Genomic DNA, 13848 nt, shown 5'->3' on the forward strand with positions numbered 1-13848 from the left:
CACTCAGCACTTCTGCACGTCTGGCCGCAAGTGTCTCACACATCGGGCACCCAGAAAATGAGGAACACTCAATTAGTGGCCAGTTGTGAACACTTTGGTTTAAGTGATTGTCCAGCATCACATGGATATTCTGTGGCAGAGGCAGGGATAGAATCCAGTACTCTGGGGCAGCATTCACCTGTCTTTACTGTGAAACCATCCTTTTCTCTTCCTGCAGTCCCCTGTCTCATCCACTACATACCTTTCAGCTTCTGCCACAAACGAGGCAGGGGTTCTATAGGCAACAGCCTCCTTCACTACACAGACCTGATTTGTTCCCAGAGGAGGTCCATGCTATGCACTGAATGAAGTATGGTCTTGTGACAAAACACAGTATGTAATCATATAATTAACTACAGCATAATAATGCATATTCACAAGGAGGCTGAATTAAGATTGCACAGACAACCTTCATCTTGGCATTTAACTTTTGAGTGCTTGATTTTACAACCTTAATGTTCTTTTAAAATAATTTTTTTTTGGATGAATTATATTTATAGGTGTGACAGTTCAGGACCCCTGGGTCGTCACCACTGAGCCCGGCTTCTCTGCCAGCCTGGGCCCCCTTTTACCGGGTCTTGCTGAGCCAGGCACTAAAGCCTCGTCTAGCAAAGCTTACAGACAGGGCCGCCGCCAGCTGCAGATACAGACACTGAGAACAGCCCTGGGAACACTCAGCTTAAGGGACTTGCTACAGCAGCCAGATGATCACCCGCCACCCCTTGGGGTACAAACCTAAAGTTATATGAAGTTCGCCTCCTTCCGCAATGTGAAGAAAGGTATGCACAGCCTCTTTCCCCACCCCCCATCCCAAGTTAGAAATTACATAAACTGGGTTATATTATAAACCAGAAATAAGTTTATTAACTAGAAAAAAGGTGTAATGTAAGTGGTCAAAGAAGTAGCAAACAGAACAAAGCAGATTACTAAGAAAATAATACAAAACATGCAATCTAAGCGAGATGCACTAAAGAAACTTGTTACATATAAGTTCTCACCCTAAATGTGGTTCTAATAATCTTCTTCCCAGGCCAGATGCCCTTCCAGCCCGGGCCCAGTTCCTTCCCCCAGTTTCGTTGTTTCCAGCAGTCATCTTGGGTGGGGTAGCTGGGGAGAACGGACGACCTGGATTACCTCACTCCCCACCCTTAAATAGGATTTGCATAAGGCAGGAGTCCTTTGTTTCCAGTTTGACACACACACCCCAGCTTCTCGTGGAAAAGTTCAGAATTCAAGATGGGTTCCAGTATCAGGTGGCATGGTCACATGTCTCCGTAGGGCCCCTGTAGCCATTCTTCACAAGCTGACCTACACGTTCACAGGAAGACTAAGTTCCTTTACACCCCATTGTCTCTTGCTGATGGGCCATCAGCACTGTAAGGCTTTTTTCATTGTTTTACCTGAAGGACCAGTAGTAGGCTTCACCCAGCATGAGCACATTGGTAATATAAATCTACAGTCCATATGCCTAACTCTAGATAAAGAAATGATACATGCATACAAATAGGATAATCATATTCAGTAAATCATAACCTTTCCAATGATACCTTACATGAAGCATCTTGTATAAAGTATATCTCAATTATGTCCTATCCATATTATAAGCATATTTCCATAAAGCATATGGAATGCCACATCACAATAGGTTCAGTTCAAATGGGAAGCAATTAACCCCCCAGAAAAGAGTGTATCTACATTTCTGGGAATGAAAGAGTAATAAGCAACTATCTAGACAGCAATGTTAAATGTCTTAGATTTGGATGTCATGATGCACGAGCAGTAAGATTTTTGTCAGACTTGTGTGACTACAACCAAATTGTTGTACACATTCGGGGCCATATTCTGCCATCTCTTCTCATGTTGATTTCAGTGGGATTACTTGTGGGTAAGGTGACTCCAGGTGAGTAAGGAGTCAGGGGACAGGGGTTGTGGACTCCAGTCCTAACAAATTAAACAATGTTTTGGTGAACAATGATTCATCCTCAAACCTCTAAAAACTTCCACTACATGTATAGACAAATGAGAGTAAATAAATTGGACAGGTTCCTGAAAAGCCTCTTACAGAAAATGACAAATGCTCAGCTAAATAAAAAAGATCCCCATGCACCTAATTACATCCATCTACTAGCTACAGACTTAGGGTACAGGGTCAGAAACAGAATCCATTTTTCTACCTGTAATCAGCTGCAGGTGCAATTTTGTGTGGGCAAATCATTGTAGGCACAACAGGTGTCAGGCCTGGAGCCTGCAAAGGGACAGATGGACCCACACTTACTCATGCAGAGAGATTCCTTTGCAGGATTGTGGCCTTAGATGACTGACTAACTGATGGTGCCCCATATCTGAACGACATCTAAATGCCATCACTGGAGCCCAGGATTATTTGCACACCCAAAACTCAGCCCCCTCTGCCTGACATGAAGGGATTTGCACTTGCGTCTCCCACACAGCAGGAGAACACCCTAGTCTATGGGATATTCTGATGTGGGCCTCAGGCTGTGTCTACACTGCCACTTTCAGCGCTAAACTTCAGTCATTCAGGGGTGTGAAAAAACAGCCACTGGAGCAACAAAAGCTTTAACGCTGAAAAGCGCCAGTATAGACAGCGTTCCTGGTGATAAAACTACCATCGCTCATTCGGGGTGAGTTTTTTATCGCTTGGAGAGCTCTCCCCCGGCGATAAAGCGTGACTACACTGCCTGTGGCCATGCTGTAATGTGGGCAGTGTAGACAGACCCTCAGTCTCTCCTGTTGAAGCTGTTCTACTTTGTATAAATAGTCCCTGGGCCAGAGAGTGTAAGTGAGAATGACTTGATAGACTGGTATTTAGGGCACTCACCCGGCAGGACTGGGAAGGGAGAGGATTTATACACAGCACAGAGCAGGCTATGCCCCATGGATGAAAACACATTTGGAGACACTGCACTTAGTTACATGCTGATGTCCATGTATTGATAACACTCTTTGCTTAAACAAAAAGCAGCCAAACCTGAAGAACAGGCCTGTATTTCCTGTAGGAGAGTAAGAAGAGACTATTTAGGCAACACCATTAACTGAATCACAACAGACTTGAGTATCAGGGATATAGACAAACCAGCAGTAAAAATCAGACCACGGCCTAATTCTTCTACACATGAGGGGCCATGTACTGCCTACCCATAATCATGTTGAGTTTAATCAGCTTAAGTGGGACTACTTGCAGACTAAGGAGAACTGACTGACCATGAGTAAAGAATGCAGAATGCAGCCCTGACAAGTTCTGGTGTACAGTGAAATCCCAAAAGACCTGCTGCTACATGTACAGTCAAAGGAAAGGAAAGCACGACTGAGCACTAAATTATGTCCCATGCCTTTCAGAATAAGAATTATCTCCATACACCTGATGACATAAACCAGCTAGATACTCAGGGCCACACTTTTAAAACCAGACCCCAATTTAGTAACTGCAGTCAGTTGCAGATGTAAGTTTGTGACTACACATCACTGCAGGCAAATCTGATGTAATTTGGAGCCCAAGCCTGCACAGGGATCCTTGTGGACCGAACTTTGAGGAATCTGCATAAACAGACAATGTGGGGATGATGCCTCCTAGACCTTTCCCCATTCGGTTTATCCAGAACAGCTTGTCCAGTTCTGGGAGAACACATCATCCAGGTCTCTGGGATCCTGAACATGCAGTTTGACTCTGGATTTTCATCACTCAGGTTCCTTTATTTGGCATGCAACGAGGGCCGGCTCTAGGCACCAGCACGCCAAGCTGGGGCGGCACTTCTCAAGAGGCAGCACTCAGTGCAGCACCTTTGATTCGGCGGTGGCACTCTGGCATTTTTTTGTTTTTGTTTTGCTTTGGCAGCAGCACTCCGGCTCTTTTTTGCTTGGGGCAGCAAAAAAACAAGAGCCGGCCCTGCATGCAACAAAACTACACTGAGTTGATCAGACTCAAGCAGAGGGGGTAGGGATAGGGCATCCCACACATCCAAACTTACACAGACATCCTCTTCCTTACTATACATTTACACATTGCACTGCATTCGCTATACATTACACCACACATTTTGGATTGGATTGGCTACTTTGCAGGAACCAATCCCTATAAGCATGCTCTGTCCATGTGCTATTCATGTGGAACTTGATCTATACATTCCAGGTTTATCTTGTCCATAGTCCCTAGCATCTAGTTGTTGCTTCTTATCTTAGGCGATGTCTACACTTGCAGAGTTTTCGCACTGTCGGTTTCAAGGGTGATAGTGAACCAGTGAAAGCAAAGCGCTGGTTTGTGTATTCACTTACTTCCACAGGCATCAGAGAGTGGTTACATTTGCAGCACTTCCATCGTCGATGAGAGCAGCACACCGAAGGCAGCTATCCCATAGTGCATCTCTCTCCATTTTAACAATAGATCTTGTGGGAAGGGCGGGGAGGGTGATCGTGGGGCATCCTGGGTCCCTGCACAGCCTCCTCTCCCCAAACACTGATCAGCTCCAGTAGCTCAGCATTGCTCCAAGCAGGGGATCCTTTGCTCCATGGACAGGGCCGGCTCTGGCTTTTTTGCCACCCTAGGCAAAAAAGCCACTCGCCGCCCCGCCCCACCGCCAGCGCGGCAGGGGAGGGCGCCGAGCAATCCCCCACCGGCCGGAGCGCCAGGGGGAGGGCGGTGAGCCCGCCGTGGCTCTGCTCTCCCCGGTGGCCAGAGTGCCGGGAGGAGGGCGGGGAGCCCGGCCAGGGATCTCCGCTCTCCCCGGTGGCCAGAGTGCCGGGAGGAGGGCGGGGAGCCCGGCCAGGGATCTCCGCTCTCCCCGGCGGCCAGAGCGCCGGGAGGAGGGCGGGGAGCCCGGCCGGGGCTCTCCGCTCTCCCCGGCGGCCAGAGCGCCGTGAGGAGGGCGGAGAGCCCCCGGCGGCAGGAGCACTGCGGGGAGGGTGGCGAGCCCAGTCGCGGCCCAGCTCTCGGGCCGGAGCGCCCAGCCGCGCCGCCCCCCTCCAGGCGCCGCCCCAAGCACATGCTTGGTGGGCTGGTGCCTGGAGCCGGCCCTGTCCATGGAGCAGGCATTGTCACCTGACCAGATGATAAGTGAGCACTTGCCAAGAAAACAGGAAGGCAGGGTTTCAAAGTTCACGGGGCTTTACAGGGGGAAGGGTGGATGTCTGTTTATCCAGCGTCAGAGCAGCCAAGCTGCTGGTCAGAGTGGTCACCTAGGCACTGTGGGATATCCTGCAGAGGCTAAAAGCTCTGTAAACAGGAAGAATGTTTCACTTTCTAAGTGTAATCCCTGCCCATCTCTCGGCACTGAATTTACCTCATTTCCCCTCCCTTTGTCCAGTTAAAGAAAATACTGACACACACAAGAAAGAAAGTTTTCTTAAACTTAAGAAAAGAAATGCCTAGTAAATGGCCAGGAATACACAGTTTCAGTAGCAATATTGATGAACACACTTTACAGAGATCAACAAGTTCTGTAGTGAGCTATAAAATACTCTGGTCTCGTTTATTTACCATCCTCACATATTTCGACCAAAATGTTCAAACACGGATGCTAAAAAGTTAGGATTTGTCCTATACCCCCTTCTGTAACAAGCCATGAGCACCCAGAGAAAAACAAACACCCTCCTTCAGCTGGCCAACCTGTCATTTTCTCTGCACAAGCTTCTGGAATTGTTGACTAATAGATAAGAAACTGGGAATATGAAAAAATGTCCAGGAAATATCCATCAGGACTCCCCTAGCCCTAGAGAACAGGAAGATTCTTGTGCATTAGCGCAAACCATGGCAAGAAATACAATCTTTAAAATGCAACATTATTTCTTGATTCTGATCTTTATTGGACTCCAGCAAAACTGATGCAAACGTACATCTAGGATAAACAAATCTTGGAAATAGTTACACAAAATGCAAATGTAACAGCTGTGGATTTGTACAAAACCCTTGTAAATATACAAATGATAGCGACAGCTACTGGAACAGAATGAAAATTCTCTTCTGGATCCAAGGATGGCCTCTTGAGTCTCCCTCCTACACTGACAATGAGGTGACCAGGCCCCTCCCTCCAATCCACATCTCTCCCTCCCTTAGGCCCCAGCCCCCTCCCCCGCCCACAAACTAACGACATCCTCCAAAGTCAGAACAAGAATGGAGCAAATCCCCCTCCTGCTCCTGAGTCTCTCACTCAAAGTTCACGTCAGGTTATTGAATTGAATGAGCCCTTCTGTCAGTTCAGGCTCACACTCGTACATGATTTTAGGGCTTTTGTTTCCCAGGCCTCCTGAAACAGGTAAAACCAGTCACTGACCCTTTCCCCAGCGAGAGAAGCTTCAAAGTCTGGGCACCTGCATAACCAGCCTTGAGATTTTGCTTTAGTCACTCCCAGCGACTCCAGATTCCCCAGGAAATCCAGCCAGTGAGCCTGGAACCCACAAATACCCACAAATATAACACGTATTGATACAACAGCCTATGAATAAGCCCATCTCCCCTGGCCCATCTCAGTGTAAATCTTTCAAGTTTTCCAGCTTTCAAGGTCTGGCTCATAAACATGTAGATAATATAAAGTCTCAAAGACATGCCTGTGTTCATCTGTCACAAGGCTCACCAGCCTATAACTCCCAGGATCACCTCAACACTTAGAGATGGATTCAGTGTTTGCTATGTCCCAGGTCTCAGCTACAGGAGCTGATTTCAATGGTTAGCAGCTTTACTTCATTATTAAATTTCTCCAGCACTCTTCGGTGTAACCATCTGGTCCAGGTGACTGGTTGCTATTTTTTTTAACTGGTTTATTCCAGCAATTCTACTTTTGACACATCAATCTTCGACAGTGACTCATTTCCATTACCTGAAAAAGCGTAGGCATCGCTCCAACATCCTCTGTGGTGGTGATGGATACAAATAAATTATTTGTGTCCCAGTCCCGCAAACATTTAGGCTTGGGGCCTTAATCCCTCTGCAGTGTCTCTATATTCTTTAAATTATTTCTTTTTCCCCGGCAAGGTCAGAGGGCTCACCAGTTCCAGTGCGGGCTCCTTGTCTTCAATATACAGAAAGAAAGAATGTGTGTCCTTGGCTAACCCCCTGTCAAGGCTGCTTCCCCACTTTGAACTTTAGGGTACAAATGTGGGGCCCTGCATGAAGAATTCTAAGCTTAACTACCAGCTTAGATCTGGTCCGCTGCCACCATTCCCAAAGCTAATTCCCTTCCCTGGGTAGCCTTGAGAAACTCTTCACCAATTCCCTGGTGAATACAGATCCAAACCCCTTGGATCTTAAAGCAGGGAGAAATGAACCATTCCCCCTCCTTCCTTCCACCAACTCCTGGTGAATACAGATCCAACCCCCTTGGATCTAAAAACAAGGAAAAATCAATCAGGTTCTTAAAAAGAAGGCTTTTAATTACAGAAAAAGGTAAAAATCATCTCTGTAAAATCCAGATGGAAAATAACTTTACAGGGTAATCAAACTTAAAGAGCTCAGAGGACCTCCCTCTAGCCTCAGGTTCAAAGTATAGCAAACAAAGATAAACACTCTAATAAAAGGTACATTTACAAGTTGAGAAAACAAAGGAAAACTAACACTCCTTGCCTGGCTATTTACTTACAAGTTTGAAATAGGAGAGACTTGCTTAGAAAGATGTGGAGAACCTGGATTGATGTCTGGTCCCTCTCAGTCCCAAGAGCGAACAACAACCAAAACAAAGAGCACAAACAAAAGCCCCCTCCCCCCCCCCCCCCCCCGATTTGAAAGTATCTTGTCCCCTTATTGGTCCTTTGGGTCAGGTGCCAGCCAGGTTACCCGAGCTTCTTAACCCTTTACAGGGAAAAGGATTTTGGAGTCTCTGGCCAGGAGGGATTTTATGGTACTGTACACAGGAGAGCTGTTACCCTTCCCTTTATAGTTATGACACCCCCTTCAAAGTCTCACCAAACCCTCCAAATTTCCATTTTTACATGTCACTGCCATATTTTATGCTCTTTCTGTTGCATTCTCTGGGGTTGGAACTTGACCTGTTTGGCTTAAATAACCTCTTGAATCTTTCCATTTAACACTTCCTGCTTTCCTTTTTTCTTTAGGGGAAGGCACACTTTCTAAGACTCAACTGACGTTAGGTTAAGTCATTTCCATGCTAAATCTAAGGATTTTAATAGCCTCACTTTTGACTTTAGGTTTTTACTGTGAGCTTCCCCATTTTTAAAAATCCCCATCTCTGAATTTTAGTGACATCATGATGATTTTTGCTAGAATCTCTCCCATGAAGATGTTGCACTTAAAAAAAAAGTCACTATTACTAGTTATACCAACAACACTGTGTCACTTAGGACTAAGCTGAGAACAGCCTCCCTGCTATGTCTCCTACAACAGGCATTTAAGGTTACAGAAATGTCCAGTCCCCATGTGTTGTTGTTATTACATTACAATAGCACCTAGAGGCCTCAAGCAGACTGAAGACTCGTCATTCTGCCTGGGACTCTTTAGGCAATGACATGCAATAATAAGTGTTGTATTTCTCTGGACATCTTAAATTTTGTTGGGCAAAAGAGAAACTTTCAGCAAGGGTTGCTTTAAATGTACAGAGCAGAGATTCCATTTCAAAATTAATAGATTTACATCAGCATACACCCCCAATGGCTTTGGGGAATTAACCCTTCGTACTCTGTCTCTCATTGACACCTATGGTGTATCTCAAACTTACTCTTTAGAAGGGGCTGAATTTCCTTGTTATATTATGGTCCTTGGGTCAGGAAATAAATGTCAGACTCCACACTCCCCTCCATCCACAGCAGAGCTCCCACTGATGGCAACGGGAGGTTGGCACAGAGCTCCAGGGTAGAACATGGCCTTTAAGTAGCAATGATACCAACCAATCAAAAGTTCTGATGTTGAACCAACTAGGGGCAAAGCTTTTCTTGACCTGCTGCTCACAAACAGGGAAGAACTAGTAGGGGAAGCAAAAGTGGATGGGAACCTGGGAGGCAGTGACCATGAGATGGTCGAGTTCAGGATCCTGACACAAGGAAGAAAGGAGAGCAGCAGAATATGGACCCTGGACTTCAGAAAAGCAGACTTTGACTCCCTCAGGGAACAGATGGGCAGGATCCCCTGGGAGAATAACATGAAGGGCAAAGGGGTCCAGGAGAGCTGGCTGTATTTTAAAGAATCCTTATTGAGGTTGCAGGAACAAACCATCCCGATGAGTAGAAAGAATAGTAAATATGGCAGGCGACCAGCTTGGCTAAACAGTGAAATCCTTGCTGATCTTAAATGCAAAAAAGAGGCTTATAAGAAGTGGAAGATTGGACAAATGACCAGGGAGGAGTATAAAAATATTGCTCAGGCGTGCAGGAGTGAAATCAGGAAGGCCAAATCACACTTGGAGTTGCAGTTAGCAAGAGATGTTAAGAGTAACAAGAAAGGTTTCTTCAGGTATGTTAGCAACAAGAAGAAAATCAAGGAAAGTGTGGGCCCCTTACTGAATGAGGGAGGCAACCTAGTGACCGAGGATGTGGAAAAAGCTAATGTACTCAATGATTTTTTTGCCTCTGTCTTCACGCACAAGGTCAGCTCCCAGATTGCTGCACTGGGCAGTACAGCATGGGGAGAAGGTGACCAGCCCTCTGTGGAGAAAGAAGTGGTTCAGGACTATTTAGAAAAACTGGACGTGCACAAGTCCATGGGGCCGGATGCGCTGCATCCGAGGGTGCTAAAGGAGTTGGCGGGTGAGATTGCAGAGCCATTAGCCATTATTTTTGAAAACTCATGGCGATCGGAGGAGGTCCCAGATGACTGGAAAAAGGCTAATGTAGTGCCCATCTTTAAAAAAGGGAAGAAGGAGGATCCGGGGAACTACAGGCCAGTCAGCCTCACCTCAGTCCCTGGAAAAATTATGGAGCAGGTCCTCAAGGAATCAATTATGAAACATTTAGAGGAGAGGAAAGTGATCAGGAACAGTCAGCATGGATTCACGAAGGGGAAGTCGTGCCTGACTAACCTAATTGCCTTCTATGATGAGATAACTGGCTCTGTGGATGAGGGGAAAGCAGTGGATGTGTTATTTCTTGACTTTAGCAAAGCTTTTGATACGGTCTCCCACAGTATTCTTGCCACCAAGTTAAAGAAGTATGGGCTGGATGAATGGACTGTAAGGTGGATAGAAAGCTGGCTAGATCGTCGGGCTCAACGGGTAGTGATCAATGGCTCCATGTCTAGTTGGCAGCCGGTTTCAAGTGGAGTGCCCCAAGGGTCGGTCCTGGGGCCGGTTTTGTTTAATATCTTTATTAATGATCTGGAGGATGGTGTGGACTGCACTCTCAGCAAGTTTGCAGATGACACTAAACTAGGAGGCGTGGTAGATACACTAGAGGGTAGGGATCGGATACAGAGGGACCTAGACAAATTAGAGGATTGGGCAGAAAAAAACCTGATGAGGTTCAACAAGGACAAGTGCAGAGTCCTGCACTTAGGACGGAAGAATCCCATGCACTGCTACAGACTAGGGACCGAATGGCTAGGTAGCAGTTCTGCTGAAAAGGACCTAGGGGTCACAGTGGACGAGAAGCTGGATATGAGTCAACAGTGTGCTCTTGTTGCCAAGAAGGCTAACGGCATTTTGGGCTGTATAAGTAGGGGCATTGCCAGCAGATCGAGGAACGTGATCGTTCCCCTTTATTCGACATTGGTGAGGCCTCATCTGGAATACTGTGTCCAGTTTTGGGCCCCACACTACAAGAAGGATGTGGAAAAATTGGAAAGAGTCCAGCGGAGGGCAACAAAAATGATTAGGGGTCTGGAGCACATGACTTATGAGGAGAGGCTGAGAGAACTGGGATTGTTTAGTCTCCAGAAGAGAAGAATGAGGGGGGATTTGATAGCAGCCTTCAACTACCTGAAGGGGGGTTCCAAAGAGGATGGAGCTCGGCTGTTCTCAGTGGTGGCAGATGACAGAACAAGGAGCAATGGTCTCAAGTTGCAGTGGGGGAGGTCCAGGTTGGATATCAGGAAAAACTATTTCACTAGGAGGGTGGTGAAACACTGGAATGCGTTACCTAGGGAGGTGGTGGAGTCTCCTTCCTTGGAGGTTTTTAAGGCCCGGCTTGACAAAGCCCTGGCTGGGATGATTTAGCTGGGAATTGGTCCTGCTTTGAGCAGGGGGTTGGACTAGATGACCTCTTGAGGTCCCTTCCAACTCTGATATTCTATGATTCTATGATAATAAGGGGGAGAGGGGCCAGAGAGGAGCGGCGCACATCCCTGGGGTTGAAGGGATGCAAGGGGAGAGGGAGAGAGCAAGGAGGGGCCTTTGAGGAAAGTCTCTTCACCAGGGGGCTGCTGGAGGGACAAGCAACACTGCAGTGAAGTAACTCATATAGCAGCCCCATGGCTTTAACGAGATGATGGAAATTGAGGGAGGGAAGGGGAAGTAGAACACAGGACCTGGGCAGATCAAACAGTGGTTCTAAATCCAGGACCACAAGACGTTGCTGGGGAATGCAGCTGGGAGCACCATGGGGTGCTGTCTCTGGTCCTGTGCCCAGACATGGGCCCTGGAGGGTTGCAGACACTGGGGGCAGACAAAGAAGCAGAGGAGGCCCCTGAAGCATCCCACCATGCTGCCAGAAGTGACAGGAGCAGGACCAGGGGGTTCCAGCAGCAGTAGTATCAGAGATGGAGAGTTGCAGGGGAGAGGTGCAGTGGCAGACACAAGTCAAAGTTTGCTCACAGTAGCAGCAGCAAAGTGGTGCCACATGTTACCAGTGGCTGGGGCAAGCTCACAACATTGCTCTTGAGTGACTTATCTCCAACAGCAGAAGCATGATCTGCTGAGTGTCCATCAGGAGGTCCTGGAAGCCCATCAGCAAGTGGAGGCAGATCGGGAGGTGCTGATCAAGGACTTCCAGAAACGAGCTGAGGGCCAGCACCTATTTCAGGACCATTCCCCATAATCAGTATTATAGATAGAAATGTAATTGTATGTACCACAGAGATAGCCCTGGGCACAAGCCAAAGCCTTCAAATGGCAGCTGGGAACCAACATGCCCTCATGTGTTTCTACACAAAATCATTAAGATATCTGGGAAGCTGAGGAAATTCCTCAGGACTTCAAAGGTGTTATACTTACACTATGCAAAAATGAAGGGAACAAATCTGACAGTGGTAATTATCAGGGTATCTCCCTGCCATCTGTAGGTGGCAAAATCCTAGTCCACGTTTTGCTCAAATGGGTTTTCAGAACAGTGTCAGAGAAGTTTCTACCAGAGACCCAATGTGAAGTTAGACCAGGTCGGAGCACCACAAACATGATTTACTTTTGTGAGACAGATTCCAGAAAAATGCATTCAACAAAACATGGGACTGTATGCTGTCGTCATTGATCTTAAAATAAGTTTGAAACTGATCAGTAATGGACTCTGGAAAATTTAAGAAAAAAGTTTGACTGCCCCACCAAATTAATTATCTTCATACGTCAATTCCATGAAGACATGACTGGTCAAGTACCCTCAGATGGTGGCTTCTCTAAATCACTCCCCATATCTAATGGGGTGAAACAAGGCTGCAAACTGGCACCAGCCCTTTTTAGTCTCTTTTTTGCAGCTATTCTGATTTATGCAACCGACAACCGTCAAGAGGGCGTCTACATAAGGTACAGTCTCCAAAGGCTTACTGCAAAGACAAACGTTCTTGAGAAACTCATACATGAAGCCTTTTTTCCAAATGAATGCTCTATTTAATTACAAGCTCACTGTCCAGTACATGAACTTGGCAAAGTTCCTGCTAGCATTGTTAAAAGTACCAGGCACTAGATATTTATATAAATACATTCCAGAAGGCCAGTATAAATACACCCCAATCTAGCACAAAATAAGATGCTTTGATAGAATAATGAAGAGGGACGTTTTGTCCAAGATATCAGAAATAAGAACATAAGAACAGCCATACTGGGTCAGACCAAAGGTCCATCTAGCCCAGTATCCTGTCTTCCGACAGTGGCCAATGCCAGGTGCCCCAGAGGGAACGAACAGAACAAGTAATCATCAAGTAATCAATCCCCTGTTACCCATTCCCAGCTTCTGGCAAACAGAGGCTAGGGACACCATCCCTGAATAAGGCACAAGAGGAGGTAACAAACAGATGTCATGAAACATATAAGGTGGTATGTAAGTTGTGTATCCCAGTTGTTTGTCTCAGTCTATAAATGTTGGGGTACCTCACCGTAACCCTTTGTGTGGCCAAGGGGACAGCAGAGACTCCCACTCCTGAATGAGCTGCTCCTTGCCGCAGGACACCTATGTGTTAATGTACTTGTGTAAGTTGTCCGAGTTATTAGGACTGTGCCTTGAGGGCAATAAATCTGGCCAAGTGCCTTTGTCATTCAACCATGCCTGTGGTCCTTCTCTCTCAGTAACATTGAGGTCTGCTGAATTAGCAGGCTGCACTCTCTGCTAGTGCTGATAACATCAGAGCTCCAAGGACAGAAGCACTAAGTAGCTGTAACAGCTTAGCAGCCTTGACAGCATCAAAGCAATAACATTTCACCCTTCAGCAATTAAACAATTTAGACTCACCATCATCCTGGAAAAAGCTGAAGTCCTCTTCCACTCAGCTCTGTCAACTACAACTATTGAGCAAAACATCACCATTGATGGTACAGAACTAACAAGCATCAATCACTTTACATGCTTGAGTAGCACCATCTCAAATTATGGTTCCCTGGATGAAGAAATACCAGATAGAATACAAAAGGCAAGCCATGCCCTCAGAAGACTTTGCCATTGGATACTCAACCAGCACACCATCAGACAATGGAACTGATTATGGATAATGCAGCA

This window comes from Trachemys scripta, chromosome 4 (assembly GCF_013100865.1).
Source record: "Trachemys scripta elegans isolate TJP31775 chromosome 4, CAS_Tse_1.0, whole genome shotgun sequence".
Taxonomy (NCBI): Eukaryota; Metazoa; Chordata; order Testudines; family Emydidae; genus Trachemys; species Trachemys scripta.